The sequence below is a fragment of the Canis lupus genome, chromosome 12 (genome assembly GCF_011100685.1).
Source record: "Canis lupus familiaris isolate Mischka breed German Shepherd chromosome 12, alternate assembly UU_Cfam_GSD_1.0, whole genome shotgun sequence".
Lineage (NCBI taxonomy): Eukaryota > Metazoa > Chordata > Mammalia > Carnivora > Canidae > Canis > Canis lupus.
In genome coordinates, this window is record NC_049233.1 from 20,511,454 (window position 1) to 20,529,967 (window position 18,514).

The 18,514-nt window shown below is 36.8% G+C and overlaps 1 long non-coding RNA gene across 6 annotated transcripts in view; it reads left to right on the forward strand.

The window, feature by feature from the left end:
- Positions 1 to 18,514, forward strand: part of LOC106559541 — a 79,529-nt gene that overhangs the window by 46,763 nt on the left and 14,252 nt on the right. For 5 of the 6 annotated variants that reach the window (XR_005367856.1, XR_005367854.1, XR_005367857.1 and 2 more), the window contains exon 3: positions 15,224 to 15,287. This is a non-coding gene — a long non-coding RNA (uncharacterized LOC106559541). Of the gene's footprint in view, positions 1 to 15,223; positions 15,288 to 15,700; positions 15,856 to 18,514 lie in introns of those variants that run through there. The other variant, XR_005367852.1, reaches the window with a different exon arrangement.

Below are 18,514 nucleotides of genomic sequence, written 5' to 3' on the forward strand. Positions count from 1 at the left end.
GTAAAATTATAAAACTATAGAAGAAAACATAGGTATAAATCTTCATGACTTTGGATTAAGCAATGGTTTCTTAGATTTGATACCAAAAGCATATATAATAAGAAAAAAAGTAAAACTAGACTTCACAAAAATGAAAAACCTTTTGCATCAAAGAGTTTAGAAGTAGAAAGCAACCCCTAAAATGGGAAAAAAAATATTTGTAAATCATATATCAGATATTACATACATCTATTGGTGTCTAGCTATTGATATCTACTGGTACTCCAGTACCCAAAATATGTGAAGACTTTTACAACTCAATAATAAAAAGAAAAATAATAACCCAATTTAAAAGAATTTGAATAGTCATTCCTCCAAAGAATATATACAAATGAGGAATAAACACATAAAAAGATGCTCAACATTATTAGTCACAAGGGAAATGCAAATCAAAACTGGCAGATATTCCTAGAAATATAAACTACCATAACTGAAGCAGGAAGAAATAGAAAACCTGGACAGATCAATTACCAGTGGTAAAATTGAATCATAATCAATAAACTCCCAACAAACAAAAGTCCAAGACCAGATGGCTTCACAGGTGAATTCTACCAAACATTTAAAGAAGAGTTAATACCTATTTTTTTCAAACTTTTCCCCCAAAATGAAAGAGGATGGAAAACTTCCAAATTCAATCTATGAGGCTAGCATTACCCCGATACTAAACCAAATAGAGACATGACACACAAAGAAAGAACTACAGGCCAATATCTTTGATGAAGATGCAAAAGTCCTCAACAAAATACTAGTAAACCCAATCTAACAATATATTTAAAGAAAATGATTCACCATGATCAAGTGGGATTTATTTCCAGGATGCAATTGTGGTTCAATATTTGCAGATTAATCAAGGTGATATATCTCATCAACAAAAGAAAGAATAAAAACCATAAATCATTACAAATAGATGCAGTAAAAGTCTTCACATATTTTGGGTACTGGAGTACCAGTAGATATCAATAGCTAGACACCAACAGATGTATGTAATATCTGATATATGATTTACAACATTCAACATCTATTCATGAAAAAAACCCTCAACAAAGTAGATTTAGAAGGAACATACCTCAACATAATAAAGCCCATGTATGAAGAACCCACAGCTAACATCATACTCAATGAGGAAGAACTAAGAGCTTTTCCTTTAAGGTAAGGAACAAGGCAAGGATGTCCACTCTCACAACTTTTATTCAATATAGTATTGGAAGTCCTAGCCATAGCAATCAGACAATAAAAAGAAATAAAAAGTCATCCAAATTCATAGGGAAAAATTAAAATGTCACTATTTGAAGATGACATGATACTATTTATAGAAAACCCTAAAGAATCCACCAAAAAAACTATTAGAACTGATAAATGAATTCATCAAAGTCCCAAAATACAAAATCAATGTACAGGGGATCCCTGGGTGGTGCAGCGGTTTGGCGCCTGCCTTTGGCCCAGGGCGCGATCCTGGAGACCCGGGATCGAGTCCCACGTCGGGCTCCCAGTGCATGGAGCCTGCTTCTCCGTCTGCCTGTGTCTCTGCCTCTCTCTCTCTCTCTCTCTCTCTCTGTGTGTGTGACTATCATAAATAAATAAAAATTTAAAAAAAAATAAAAAAAATAAAAAAAACAAAATCAATGTACAGAAACCTGTTGCATTTCTATATACTAATAATGAAGCAGTAGAAAGAGAAATTAAGAAAATAATCCCATTTATAATTGCAACAAAATAATAAAATACCCAGGAAATAAACTTAACCAAAAGGATAAAAGAAAACTTTTATTCTGTATTCTGTATGCTGAAAATTATAAAACATGATAAGTAATATTAACAACACAAACAAATGGAAAGATATCTTATGGACTGGAAAACAAATATTGTTAAAATGTCTATATTACCCAAAGCAATTTAGAGATTTAATGCAATCCCTATCAAAATACCAACAACATTTTTCACAGAACTAGAACAAAATCCTAAAATTTGTATAGAACCACAAAAGACCTTGAATGGCCAAAGCAATCTCAAAAAGAAAAATAAAACTAGAGGAACCACAATTCAAGACTTCAAGTTATATAACAAAGTTACAGTATTCAAAACTGTATGGTACTGGTACTAATAGAGACACCTAGGTCAAGAGAACAGAATAAAAAAGCCCAGAAACCCATATGATAAGTTAATCTTCAACAAGGAGGAAAGAATGTTCAATGGGAAAAAGACCGTCCCTTCAACAAATGGTGTTAGGAAAACTGGAGAGCTACATGCAAAGAATGAAACTGAACCATTTTCTTAACCCAAACACAAAAATAAACTCAAATGAATTAAGAACCTAAATGTGAGACCAGAAACCATAAACATCCTAGAAGAGAGCACAGGCAATAATTTCGCTGACATTGTCATAGCAACATTTTTCTAGATATGTCTCCTGTGGCAAGGGAGACAAAAGCAAAAATAAACAAAATTAAACAATAAACAATTGGAACTACATCAAAATAAAAAGCGTCTGCAGGGCAGCCCCGGTGGCTCATCGGTTTAGCACCACCTTCAGCCCAGGGCGTGATCCTGGAGACCTGGGACTGAGTCCCACATCAGGCTCCCTGCATGGAACCTGCTTCTCCCTCTGCCTGTCTCTGCTTCTCACTCCGTGTTTCTCATGAATAAATAAATAAAAATCTTAAAAAAAAAAAAAAGCTTCTGCACAGTGAAGGAAACAACCAACAAAACTAAAAGGCAACTTAGTGAATGGGAAAAGGTATTTGCAAATGACATCTCTGATAAAGGGTTATTATCTAAAATATATATATTAGTAATATATAAATATACTAATATGTTTTAGTATCTAAAATATATTATTCAACATCAATAAAACAAATGTGATTTAAAAATGGGCAGACGACCTGAACAGACATTTTTTTTCCAAAGAAGACATACAAATGGCCAACAGACGTATGTAAAGATATTCAACATCGCTCATCATCAGGGAAACGCAAATCAAAATCATAACGAGGTATTACCTCACACCTGTCAGAATGGCTAAAATCAAAATCTCAGGAAACAACAAGTGTTGACAAGGTTGTCAAGAAAACGAATCCTCGTACACTGTTGTTCGTAGAAATGCAAACTGGTATAGCCAGTGTGGAAGACAGTATGGAGGCTCCTCAAAAAATTAAAAATAGAATTACTCTATGATCCAGTAATTGCACTACTGGGTATGTACCCAAATAATATGAAAACATTAATTTGAAGAGATATGTGCATACTGATGTTTATTGCAGTATTATTTAGAGTAGCCAAACTATGGAAGCAGCCCAAATATCCATCAATAGATGAATAAAGAAGTGGTAAATACACACAATGGAACATTAGCTATAAAAAAAGAATGAAATCTTGCCATTTGCAACAGCATCTATAGTGCTAGAGAGTATAATGCTGAGTGAAATCAGTCAGAGAAAGACAAGTACCATATGATTTCACTCATATGTGGAATTTAAGAAACAAAACAAACAAACCAACAGTTAACTACAAAGAATAAACTGATGGTTCTGGGGGAGGGGTGGAGGGTGGATGGGTGAAATAGGTGAAGGAGATTAAGAATACGGTTATCTTGATGAGCACTGAATAATACATGAAATTGTTGAATCACTATACCGTACATCTGAAACTGATGTAAAACTGCAAGTTAACTATGCCAGAATTAAAATATAAAAATAATTTAAAAATTTTTTTCACTATGAAGATATCACTTCTTCATGACCACTAGGATGGTTATAATCAAAAAGACAGATAATAACAGGTGTTGCTGGGGACAGAGTGAGAAAATTAAAACCCTCACATTGGCAGTTCCTCAAAAACTCAAAACATAGGGGTGTCTGTGTAGTTCAATCAGTGAAGTAGCCATTCTTGATTTTTTTTTAAAGATTTTATTTATTTATTCATGAGAGACAGAGAGGCAGAGACATAGGCAGAGGGAGAAGCAGGCTCGTGATGCGGGATCACGACCTGTGCCAAAGCCAAAATAGGTAAATCCATAGGGACAGATCAATCATATCTTAATATCTCGGGATGAGGCCTGGGCCTTTGAATTTTTAAAGGTTCCTGCTAATTTTGAAGCACTGGTGCATTAAATAAACCATCAATCTTTTTTATTACAAATTTATTGGCAGAGATTAACAAGATTTTTTGACCTGCCTCCCACTCCCATCATTATTATAATGGTTAATTTTGGTGAGGACAGTGGTGGGAAAAGGTCTAGAGTAATGATTGCTAAAATTCACCAGGACTAGAATTATTCACCAGTGCTATCAACAAAGGGACATATGTCCCTATGTTTCATTACGTTATAATGTGCTTTAAAAAAAAAAAGTTTCCCCCAATTCTAAACAGCATTTTCTTACCTGTTCTTTGCATTGTAATATCATTTAAGATATTTCAAAGGATGTGACATTACCCTTAGTTACCATGTCAATACAACAATCTGTAATGCCAGAGGGGTTTGGGTTGTGTTTTGCTTTTAATCTACTCCTGCTTCAAAGTTCACAGTGGAATAGCCATGGTAATCCCTAGCTCTGAGGATTTCTCCCTGTGGGATCCAGCCTTCAGATCTTGGGTGGTCCAAAGGGTTGGGTGGGGGTGCTTTAACTCAGGATAGGCTAAACAATTTCACCTACCCTAAGTGAAGGCTAGAACCACAACCACCCAAGTGGTTTTTAATTTTGCTTTATCATTCGTTTACTATTCCCACTTAATTTCCAAAAGGAAGTTGAAGTAATTTGATTGTCTAAGAAAGTATATTTAGGCTGGAGCAGGCCTGATAAGCAAAGGCTTAGGTTTCCAGCATGATTCTTTACTGATATTAACCTGGATATTATGTATCATTTTGGAAAATGACCGCTTTCCACATAGTCTAATCCCATGATGAGAATCAGCAGGGACAAAGCCATGCAGAAAATGCAGATATAATGGCAAAGTTCTCGTATATTCTACTGGGAAACACCTCATTTCTGCTAAGATACCAGAATCATATACACATTTACATTTATTTTATTAGAAAAGTTTTCCACATTTAAGCAATAATCTTTCTGAAACATTTCTAAATAATGGGTTTCAAACTTTTAATCTATTATTAAGCATAATGGATGAAATGTAAAACCCATGGAACATATTAATGAAAAATAACTCTACCTGTAACTTTACTATTTTTAATCTCATACAAGAAAGCATATCAGAATTGAAATGAGCAAAAATAATGTTAATTATTGACTCTAGGTGATGAGTACAAGTCTGTTGTTCCGTGTACTGTGTCTCTGCTAATATTGAATTATCCTAATTATATTAATACTTAATATTGGGCCCAATTCAACAGAAATGTGAAAATACAACCTAATGAGGTAGGTTCAGTATTGGGGTAATATTGAAACTATTGAATTTAGAATTATCTTAATAATAGCATCAATTAAAACAAACTTTTTACTAGATATTCTGTTCTAGCCATGATGAAATAATTGATACCACAAAGCCCTCCCACTATAAACCCTCCCACCCCCTCAAACTAAATAAAATATATAAAATAGCTGTTTTCATATACTGGATAATAGTCATGGAGGACTATAATTTCTGAAAGAAAAAAAACAAGACAAGTTACATGGACACAAAAAAAGACTTCACTGATGAATTATCTCAAACATTTTAAAGGAAGAAACCTTATCAATCCTATATAACTCCTTTTAGAAAATAGAAGAGGGGGAACACTTACAAACCTGTTTTATGAGACTAGAGTTACCCTGATATTAAAGCTAAAAAAGACAAAGTTTTCCTTTTACAAAAAGGAAAACTACTGACCAATACTGTCATTGATATAAAAGTCCTTAACAAAATTTTAGCAAATTGAGCCCAATGACATAGTAAAAGAGTAATTATCATGATTGAATGAGACTTATTCCAGGATGAAATGTTAGTCTAATATTTGAATACAAATTGATGCAATTTAAAGAATAAAGAAGGAAAAACATATAATCATCTTTATAGATGCAAGAAAAGCATTCAACAAAATTCAATACAGGATAAAAGGAAACTCCCTCAACCTGATAAAGGATATCTATTGAAAAATCTACAGGTAGCAACATACTTAATGGGGAAAAATTAAAATATTTTCCCCCTAAGATGAAGATCAAGGCAAATATGTCTACTCTCACCACTCCTGGTAGAGGTCTGAAATACTTTTACTGGAGATTTTCAACACGGTAATAAGATAAGAAAAAGAAATAAAATGCATTAAACTGCAAAGGAATGAGCAACACTGCCCTTATTTACAAATGATATGATTGTGTACATAGAAAATCTTAAGCAATTCAACAAAAGCTACTAGTGCTATTAGGTGAACTTAGGATGATTTCGGAATAGAAGGCCAAGATACAAAACTCAGTTGTATTTCTATATATTAGCAAATGAACATTTGAAAAAGCAAACTTAGAATAATACCACTTACAATAACATTAAAAGCCCAAAAGGTTAGGTATGCACATAATAGAATATATGGAAGATATCCTGAAAACTAAAATATTGCTAAGAAAATCAAAGGTGACAAACAGAAAGACATACTATTTCTTGTTAAGACATCAATTCTCTAAGAGTTGATCTAGAGATTCAACACAAACCCAATCAGAATCCTAAACTTTTTTGCAAAAATTGACAAATGGACTATGAAATTTTTATAGAAATATGAAAAGCCTAACAGAGATAAAGAAATTCTGAAAAGAAAAAAAAAAGTTGGAGGTTGTATAATATCTGATGTCAAGATTTCTGTAATGCTATGGTAATCCAGACAATGTGATATTGGCATAAAGACAGACAAACAGATGACTGGATTAGATTATAGTACAAAAGTAGACCTATATATATTGATTTCTCACCAAGGTACCAAAGAAGCAAAATGGGGAAAAAAATACTTTTATCAAATGGTGCTGAAACAATTGCCTATGTATGCAGAAAAAAAAAATCAATTGCAATTCATACTCACACCAAACACTAAAATTAATTTGAGATGGATTATAGCTCTTAACGTAAAATCTGAAATCAAAAAGTTTCTAGAAAAACATATGGAGGTTATTTTTGCAACTTAGAGATCAGTAAATATTTCTTTGTCAAGGACCCACAAAAACTAATCTTAAAGGAAACAAACTGATAAAATGGACTTAATAAAAATTTTAAACTTCTGTTCATCAAAAGTCTTTGTTAGGACATTGAATAAGCAAGCTAAAGGAAGAAAATATTCACAACATATCTGACAAAGGACCTGTATCTAAAATGTATGAACAACTCCTATGATTCAGTAATTAAAAGATTTTTAAGAAGTAGTCAATTTTTAAAAAGCAGTCAAGAAGACTTCTGCTTCCAGAAAGATAGAGTAGAAACAATTTTTTCCCTTACTCCTTCTGCTAAGTAGACCTAAAAACTCTGGGCATTCTACATAAAACAAGGTAAAAGGGCTGAAATGTGGAGAGAAGGCAGACCAGCGATAGACATCAGAAACTGAAGAACAAGATGGTGAGTTCATAGGTTTTCTTTTTGTCTCATATATCCCAGACTAGATGGTAGAGAAATCAACAACCTGAAAATGCAATTGGTCATGAACATCTTTCCCTATCAATAAATATGTTTCTATGCCACCATTTTCTTTCAATCAATGTTCATTACTACTCAGCAATAAAAAGGTGCATGTGTGCACCCTCTACCCTGCAGAAAAACCTGCTGGCTCTAGTCAAAGGACCAAAATGGGACAGGCTAGGAAGACAATAACAACTCTATTCCTGCCAAATACTCCGGATAAAATGGAACTCCACCCCCATCCGCACCAACAAGTCCAGGTAGGGAGTCTAAACCTCCATCCTCAAGAGCTTATAATGAGGTACCCCAAACCTCTCCCCTACCCTCCCAGTAAGGTGGTGTCAGAGATCATGGAGCTAAAGATTAAGTCCCGGCTTTAACTGAGTCTCTGATTCCAGTTACTCATTTTTTGATACCCTAGGAGGCAATGAATTGCCCTTTCAGCTTAAACTACTTTAATGAAGTTTATTTAAGAGCCCTAATTTGACTTAAAACTATTTTTTTCTGCAACCTAAATTCTGCTATATACTTTCTTCTCTCAACTTCCTATCCTTTCATGCCTCTTACTACTTAATTCTTCTCTTTAATTGTGTTGGTCATGCTTGCCCACTTCCTTCAGTGCCTAGCCTGTATCCTATAATGCATCTCCTCAACAATGCTTCTTGTTGAAATCAATTTTACTGATCTATAATTTGCCTGCAATAGGCTTCCTTTTACAATGTACAATTTGGTGAGTTCTGAAGCATCCATATGCCAGCGAAACTACAGCTACAATCAATACAGAGAATATTTTCGCCACTCTCAAGTTTCATCTTGCCTCTTGGCAGTCCATCTCTCAACCCCAAGTTTTTTTAGTCACTGTATTTGAATTCTCACTATAGTTCATATTATTTACACTTTTATGTCTGGTTTCTTTCATAATGGTTTTGCATTTATCTATAGTCCATTCCTTTTTATTGCTGAGTTGTATTCCATCACATAGACACCATATTTTGTTTATGCACTTACCAAGTGAAAGGTTGTTTCATGTTTGGGCTATTGTGCATAAAGCTGTAAATAACATTCATTTTTTAAAAAATGGTAGCATAAAAGCATATTTACTGATAGGGAAAGATATTCATGACCAATTGCTAAATGAAAAAAACAAGTCATGCAACCGTTTATAAATATGAACCCATTTTTTATAAAGAGTATACTTATGTAAATAAGTAAATGCATAGAAAAAATCCAAAATATTAATGATGGTTATATCTGAGTGTTGAGATTACACATCTTTTAAGGTAAAAATCAGTTAAAGTGGGCAAAAGACTGGAACAGTCACTTCACAAAGGAAGATATACCAATAAATATACGAATAAATTGGTCAACATCCTTAGCCATCAAGGAAATGTAAGTGAAAGCTACAATGAGATACCACAACTGATAGCACCAAACATTGGCAAGAATGTAGAGCAACAGAACACTCATATATTACTAGTGAGAATGTAAAATGGTATAGCCACTTTGAAAATCAGTTGGCAGTTTCTCGTAAGTTATACATACACCTACCTATGACTCAGCAAATACACTTCTAGAAGAAACAGAAATACTGGACACAGAAAAGTCTTGTGCATGGATTTCATAGTAGTTTTATTCTTAGCCCTGAATACTCCAGGAAGAAAATAAGATTTCAAAATATTTTACTTTGTTTTCTCTTTTCCCAGCCTCAGTCTCAACAACTAGAAACTAGAAACAACCCAAATGTCCATCAGCAAGAGAATGAATAAATAAAATCAGTATGTCCATAAAATGGAATACTTTACAGCAATAAAAAACAAAACACAAAAACCTTCTGATAGCTGGTTGCACCCCAGTATCATTACACTGAGTAAAAGAAGACAGAGACAAAAGGATACGTACTGCATGATTCCATTTGTATGAATTTCTGAAATAGGCAATGTCAATCTATGGCAAAAGAAATCAGCACAATGGTTGTCTGCGGAGGAAGGGGCAGGCAGGGATTAACTGGGATGGGGCTTAAGGGATATTTTGGGGGTCAGGCAGTATTCTGTATTGTTATAGGGTGTGGTTGACACACATGTATGCAACTGCTGAAGCTCATCAATCTATACTTAAGAGCTGTCATTTCACTGTATATAAATTATATTTCAATAAAATGGGAAAAATGAAAACAAATCTTTTTGTTAATGTAGATTTTCAAACACACAAGAAAAGTAGAAAATACACTATAAGGATCCCTCTATCATATTTGAGTAATCATTTGCTAACTTCACTTACTGGCAAAAAAATTGCTTACGACACATAATTCAATGGATTCCCATAGGTTCGTGAGCCAAGAACGATTGTGTTTACTTTCTAAAGAAAGGCAGGGAGTTTTTTGATTGCTTGTTTGTTTCTTTGACAGATTTCATGGTTTGAGAAATGGTAGTATTTTCTATTTCCCAGGGATTTCAACAGAAAGTCAAAATTTGAGGGACACCTGGATAGTTCATTGGCTAAGCGTTTGCCTTCAGCTCAGGGTGTGATCCTGGAGTCCCAGGATCAAGTCCTGCCTTGGGCTCCCTGCATGGAGCCTGTTTCTCCTTCTTCCTGTGTCTCTGCCTCTCTCTCTCTCTCTCTCTCATAAATAAAAATTTTTAAAAAAGAAAAAAAAATTTTAATTTTTAAAAAGAAAGTCAAAATTTGATCCACTGACACCTACTTAAAAAAATGTGGTCATTTTCAAATACCAGCCAGCTTCATTTTTAAAGGCTTTTTATCAGTTAATGTTGCTTCTTAGAAGGAAACAACCAGAACTGATTGATTTTAAAATAAGCTCAGGGGCACTTGGGTAGGGTAGTCAGTTAAGTGTCTAACTCTTGATTTTGGCTCTGGTCATGATCTCAGGGTCTTGAGATCAAGCCCCACATCAGACTCTGCACTCTTGAGATTCTCTCTTTGTCTGCCCCTCCAGCTCGTGCTCTGTCTCTAAAACAAACAAACAAACAAACAAACAAGCAAACAAAATAAGCTCAATATTTTTTCCATTTCACCAGCTCAGGAACTACAGTGATAGTTTCTGCTATACTACTCCCCACTCATATTTTAGAAGAGGAATCAATGGAAGAAAGGAGGTAGGTTGAGGTTATGATGCTGTTCTTACCAATTATTTGCTATATGATCTTGAATACATTTCTAAATCATTCTGATTCTCAATTTCCACATCAATAGGCATGACAATCCCTATCTCAAAGTTTCATAATGGAAATTAAATATTGTCTGTGAAAATGCCTTGACATACACCAGGAGCTCAGTAAATATTACTACCTTCCCTGAACAGAAGACAAGAATGAAGAACATGTTTTCCTTCGTATTTCATAGTTAGGTACACTCTGGTATCTGGACACTCTTTGAGTGATTTACACAAGTCCTACTTGAACTATTTTTTAGGTGAGGTGAGGATGGGTGGATCAACGTGGGCAGGGATGGCAAGGCTGAGAGATCCTTAACTTTTATCTCCTAAGAACATTGTGAACATTTTATAAAAACTAAGGATGAAATATTGCTTATTTTTTGCAGTTTCTATTTGTCTCTAGGAAAGTGTATCTAGAAGGCAATTTCTTGTGGTGGTGGTGGTGGTGGTGGTGGTGGTGGTATTTCGTTTTGTTGTTGTTGTTGTTGTTATTGTTGTTTTCTGCACTAATCAGTACAGACTGCAGTGATGATTCCCAAACTCTGAACAATAGTCCCCAGTGTGTGGGCAGGGAGGGCCAGCATATGGAGGCCTCTCATATAGCCAAATACTGGCTCTCTGCCCTTCCTTCAGCTTTGTTTAAAGACAAGATCCGTTTCCTCCTTTGTCATCCCCTACAAGGCCTCCAGACTCCACTCTGAAGCCCAGCCAGATTTCTGTAATAAATTACCTGGGAAGCTGAGGCTGAAAAAAAGAAAAGAACAAGGTGAAGTGTTTTGAAATCTGACTTTCCTTTCTGGAGCATTCAGGATTACCTATTCAGAGGGGGCAAGGTTGCACTAAGGGTTGTGCTAGGAAATTTGCCAGCTAAAGTTTGTAGAAGAAATTTGGTCAGTTCATGTAGGCCATTACAAGTTTTTCATATTAAGGGTAAAATGTGTCCAAACTTAAAAAAAAGATAAAGAAAATAGGTTCAGAGAATTACAAAAGAGTACATATAAAAAAGTTTTGTGGCATGATATAAGCCTATACAGGCATGACTTGTTTTATTGCACCTCACTTTATTGTACTTGGCAGAGGATGCATTTTTTACAAACTGAAGGTTTGTGGTAACCCTGCATCCACCAAGTCTATAGGTGCCATTTTCCCAACATTTGCTCACTTGTGTCTCTGTGTCATATTTCTGTTAATTCTCACGATATTTCAAACTTTTTCATTATTACTGTTTTTGTTATGGTGACCTGTGATCAATGATCTTTGATGTTACTATTATAATTGTTCTGGGTAAGCATGAACCATGCCCACATAAGACAGTGAGCTTAATATATAATTATTTAGGTGTCTGACTGCTCCACTGACCAGTTTCCCTCATCTCTCTCCCTCTCCTTAGGCCTCTCTACTCCCTCAGACACAATATTGAAATGAGGGTGATTAATAACCCAACAATGGCCTCTAGGTGTTCAAGCAAAAGGAAGAGTCACACATGTCTCACTTTGTTTTTTAATTTATTTTACTTAAATTTGATATAATTAACATAGCATATTATTAGTTTCAGAGGTAGAATTTAGTGATTCATCAGTTGCATATAACACCCAATGTTCATTGCATCATGTGTCCCCCTTAAGGCCCATCACCCAGTTACCCCATCCCCCCCCCACCTCCCCTCTAGTGACCTTCAGTTTGTTTCCTAGAGTTAAGAGTCTCTTACGGTTTGTCTCCCTCTCTGTTTTCTTATTTTTCCTTCCCTTCCCCTGTGTTCATCTTTTTTGTTTCTTAAATTCCACATAAGAGTGAAATAATTTGTCTTTCTCTGACTTTTTTGCTTAGCATAACACCCTCTAGTTCTATCCACATAGTTGCAAATGGCAAGATTTCATTCTTTTTGATGGCTGAGTAATATTCCAGTGTGTGTGTGTGTGTGTGTGTGTATTATCTCACATCTTCTTTATCCATTCATCTGTCAATGAATGTCTGGACTCTTTCCATATTTTGCCTATTGTGGACACTGCTGCTATAAACATTGGATTGCAACACATCTCTCACTTTAAATCAAACCTAAAGGGATCCCTGGGTGGTGCAGCGGTTTGGCACCTGCCTTTGGCCCAGGGCGTGATCCTGGAGACCCCGGATCGAATCCCACGTCGGGATCCCGGTGCATGGAGCCTGCTTCTCCCTCTGCCTATGTCTCTGCCTCTCTCTCTCTCTCTCTCTCTCTGTGACTATCATAAAATAAATAAAATTTTTTTAAAAATTAAAATAAATAAATAAATAAAACCTAAAAATGATTTAGTGAGGAAGGCATGGCAAAAACCCAGACAAGCCAAAGGCTAGGCCTCTTGCAGCAATTAGCCAAATTTCAAATGCAAATGAAGAGTTCTTGAAGGAAACCAGAAGTGCTACTCCAGTGACACATGAATGGTAGGAAAGTGAAACAGCCTAATTGCTAGTATGAAGACAGCTTCAGTAGTCTGGATAGAAGATCAAACCAGCCACAATATCCGCTTAAGCCAAAGCCTAAAGCAGAGCAAGGTCCTAACTCTTTTTAGTTCTACAAAGGCTGAGAGAGGTAAGGAAGGTGCAGAAGAAAAGTCTGAAGCTAGCAGAGGTTGGTTCATCAGGTTTAAAGAAAGAAGTAATCTCCATAATATAAAAGCAACAGGTGCTAATGTAGAAGCTGCAGCAAGTTATCCAGAAGATCTTACCAAGAGAATTAATGAAGGTGGCTACACTAAACAACTGATTTTCTTTCCTTCCCTTCCTTCTTTCCCTTCCTTCCTTCCTTTCTGCAACAGATTTTCAGTGTAGATGAAACAGCCTTCTACTGGAAGCAGATGCCATCTAGGACTTTCATAGCTACAGAGAGGTCAGTGCCTGGCTTCAAAGCCTTCAAGGACAGTCTCACTCTCTTGTTAGGGGCTAACATAGCTAGTGACTTAAATTGAAGCCAGTGCTCATTTACCATTCCGAAAATCCTAGGAATCCTTAAGAATTACACTCAATCTACTTTCCCTGTGCTCTCTACATGGAATACAAAGCCTAGATGATAGTACATCTGTTTATAACATGATTTACCAAATATTTTAAGCCCACTGTTGAAACTTACTGTTCAGGAACAAAAGATTCTTTTCAAAATATTACTGCTCATCAACAATGCACCTGATCACTCAAGAGCTCTGATGTAGATGTACAGCAAGGTTAATGTTCTCATGCCTGCTAACATAGCATCCATTCTGCAGTCCAAGGAGTAATTTCAATTCTCAAGTCTTATATTTCTTAGTTAAACTCCATAATTTATAAATTAAATGATAAAATTGATAATATAAATATAAATTAAATGTTATTTAATTCATGTTTCATAAGGCTATAGCTGCCATAAATAGTGATTCCTCTGATGGCTCTGGGCAACGTAAACTGAAAACCTCCTGGAAAGTATTCATGATTCTAGATGTCATTAAGAACATTCAAGGAAGAGATCAAAATACTAATATTAACATGTGTCGGAAGAAGTGGATTCCAACCCACATGGAGATTATTGAGGCGTTTAAGCCTTCCATGGAGAAAGTTAAAGTGCAGGTGGGGTGGAAATAGCAAGAGAACTAGGATTAGAAGTACAGCCTAAAGATATGCCTGAGTTGCTGCAAGCTCATGATAAAACTGAAATGGATGAGGAGCTGCTTCTTGTGGATGAGCACAGGCAGTGGTTTCTTGGGATGGAATGGATTCCTGGTGAAGATGCTGCAAAGACTGTTGAAATGACAATAAGGGATTTAGAACATGACATAAACTTAGTTGATAAACAGAGGCAGCATTTGAGAGGACAGATTCCAATTCTGAAAGAAGTTCTACTGTGGGTAAAATGCCATCAGACAACTCACATGTTACATAGAAATCATGGAAGGAAGAGTCAATTGATGAGGCAAACTTCATTGTCTTGTTTTAAGAAATTGACACAGCCAGCCCAGCCTTCAGCAGCCACCACCCTGATGAGTCAGCGGCCATCAACATTGAGGCAAGACCCTTCACCAGCAAAAAGATTATGATTCTTTGAAAGCTCAGATGATGGTTAGCATTTTGAAGCAATAAAGCATTTTTATTTACTTACTTACTTACTTGTTTATGGTGGGGAGGAGCAGAGGGAGACAGAGAATCCCAAGCATGCTCCATGCCCAGCATGGAGTATGATGTGTGGCTGGATCTCACAACCCTAAGATCATGACCTCAGCCAAAATCAACAGTTGAATGCTTAACTGACTGAGGCATCCAAGTGTCCCTAAGGTATTTTTAATTAAGGTATGTACATTGTTTTTTTTAGACATAAGACTATACCACACACTTACTAGGGTATAGTATAGTGTAAATATAACTTTTATATGCACTGGGAAACCAAAAAAGTCATTTGATTCTATTGCAATATTTGTTTTATTTCAGTGGTCTGGAATTGAACCTGTGATATCTCTGAGGTGTGCCTAGAAGTTGACAAAGTTGTTACCAGGTAGGTAATATTAGTATCCCTCATTTTATAAACAAGGAAAGAAAGTCTCAAAGAAGTTATGTGCTTGTTTGATAAAAGCATATAGGCAGTAAGGAGTAAAATTAGGTCCTGAATCCTGGCATCCTGGTTCCAAATCTTTCCCAAGGCCAGATACCAATTTCAATTCCTCTGAGAATAGTCCTAGTTGATGTGGCCAAGCTTTGGGGCAATGTTCCCTGAAGCACAGACTGTGATAGTGGGGATCCAGAGAATGAGGGGGGAAAGGTGGAGATGTAGGAAGCAAACATGAGATGTGGCACATGAACATCACAGCAGTCATTTGCAGGGCTAAGTCAAGAGGTGCCCCTGATAGCATCTCTTGGGTGGGACCCCCTTTCACACATCCCCTTTCTGAGATTACATCTCTGTTTCAGATTGGGAACAACCAATGCAGAGGGAAGAACAAAGGAAAATAGAAAATAGCATTTCCATAATGTGTTGAGTATCATCCAAATGAGAAAGAAATTTGTGAATGTACATAGAACAACGCATAATTTTTTTAGATTAAAAACACTGTATCCCATCAAGTACAAAGCTTGTTTGACTTTTTTTTGTCAGCCCCATGGGCTTTTTTTTTTTTTTTAACATTTTATTTATTTATTTGACACACAGAGAGAAAGAGCACAAGCAGGGGGAGGGGCAGAGGGAGAAGCAGACTCCCCACTGAGCAGGAAGCCCAGATGTCCAGATCCTTCCCAGGGTCCTGGGATCATAATTTGGGCAAAAGGCAGATGCTTAACCGACTGAGCCACCCAGGCACCCCAGCCCCATGTATTTTTGTTAGCAATGTTGACCACTGAAATTATTTTCTTAGAAGAGAATTTTCCAGTAAACCTCCCACATCAAATGCAAACTTCCTGTTCCCAACTGCTATTCCTCTTCTTAGGTCCATCATTACAAGCAGCAGGAGGGCTGATGTTCAGCAGAAAATTAATTTGACAGGGTGTGTGCTTAAAGGCATCAGCTTCCAAGGGGAGGAAGTTTTTGTTTTGTTTTATAAAGCATTGCTTTTTACTTGTGGTGTGCCTTCTGTAGCTATGGATTATTTTTTGAAGGTAAAGACTTTAGGTTTAGCTTATTTCTCCTGGAAAATATTCCGTACATGCTATTGAACTGAATGTTTAACAAATACTTCCCCTTAACAAAATAAGGAAAATTCTATGGGTCACTCTTCATTTTATTTTGTTTTTTAAGTTAAAGGTTTTATTTATTTATTTATTGACTCAGAGGGAGAGCACAGCAGTGGGAGTAGCAGACGGACAGGGAGAAGCAGGCTCCCCACCAAGCAGGGAGCCCAATGTGGGGCCTGACCCTAGGACCCTGGGATCATGATGTGAGCTGAAGGCAGACACTTAACCAACTAAGCTACCCAGGAGCTTGGGTCACTTTTCATTTTAGATGAGGTTATAGGAATAGGTGATTCAGAAATTAGGGAAATTAATCTATAAGGACTGTGATCCAAGTTTAAATGTATACTTTTAAAAACAGGGCTTTTGACACTTTATTAAGTATAAAATAAGCACATGGTTAGTATAAACCTCCTCTAAAATTGATCATACCAGGCTTGGCTGCATAGTGGGGACATGTGAGGTGGAATGTGTAGTAGGATTTTTTACAAATACTGCTGCCAGGCTCAGAAATATAATTGGTAATCTGTAGCCTGGGCTTCAGAGTTTTTAAAAACTTCCTAGGCGATTCTAATAGACAGTCAAAGCTGAGCATCATTGTCCTAAATGAAAGAACACATTTAATCAGCACTTACTAAGTACCAGGCACTGCGCTAGGTACCTGTTATCCTTTATTTTATGAATATGGAAATTAGGACTCAGAGAGGTTATCTGCTTAGCATCATAGAGTAATTAAGTGTTAAGGTTGGAAAGAAAAAAAAAATCCTACGACTTCACACTCTTTTTGCCATTTACATTGTAGTAAAGAATATGCTAGTGTCTGTAAAGGCCAATGTATTGGCCTTTGAAAATGAAGGCATGATTAAGTGAAGACTAACTTTGTTGAAGATGAAAAGGATAGTCCTTGGGATGCTATGTGAAGCAGGTTTTTTAATCCACATAGAAATAAAATCTGGTGCAAACCTGTTGATCAATATTTCCTTCTAATGCCACATTCTTTTGTTTGAAACCCAGCAGTGTCTCCTATTGAGTTGGAAATTGCAGACTGATGTGAAGGGCCTGATGTCAGGCCTTGCTGATTTGGGCATTAGAGGCTGTTCAGTTGGCTCAGTTGTTTAAACACCTGACTCTTGGTTTGGACCCACGTCATGATCTCAGGGTTGTGATATCCAGACCCACGTCAGGCTCCGTGCTCCACGGGGAGTCTGCTTGAGATTCTGTGTCTCTCTCTCTCAAATAAATAAATAAATTGGCAGCTAGAGGACATAACAGGCACAGAGAAATTAAACACACAGTAAAGGACAGAGAATGAAGGAGACAGAGACAGGGAAAACCCAGAATGAGAGAATGGAGAGAAGCCAAAATGGAAACTCAGGGAGAGCTAGGCAGAGAGAGAGATGGTCAGTCAGTAATGGGAAGAGAGACAAACAGAGGCAACAGAGAAAACCAGACAGGAGACAGAGATGAAGAGAGAAAGGAAGAAAGAAACAGACATGCCGAGAGGAACAGAGAAGACAGATGGAGGTGAACAGGAAGATGGAGGTGAGCAGAGAGGCAGAGCCAGGCAAGAGTGTGGACAGTTTTGTATGCATTCTTGTGGAGAGATGAGAAGCCAACTGGTTTGCCAGGAGGGACAGCCTTCCCAGTCAGGGCTGTTGGGGCGTATGAGTTTAGTCATGCTAAATAGAAACAGGATTCCTTCCTCCTGAGCCTAATTCTGTTCCATCTGGAGGGCAATGTGGTGACTGTGGTTTCTATGCCAGCACTCTGGGCCATGGGAGGACCTCACAGAATTACAGAATGTTGGAACCAAGATCCTTGTGGTGGACATGTGTGGTTTCCTGGCCAGCCCATATCCATTTACCCCAGTAAAAGCCAGTTTCCAGTAAAAGCCTCCAATATTTGTGGGGGAACCACCCTTTCCCACCTTCAGTCCTTGTGGTTTTTGTGGCATTGACCGTGCCTCCCCACCATCCCCTATTCCATGGATAGTGTATAACCCAGGCTTGGCATATGATCCAGAGCATCAGTTTCTCCTGTGGTTTCAGTGATTGGTTCAAG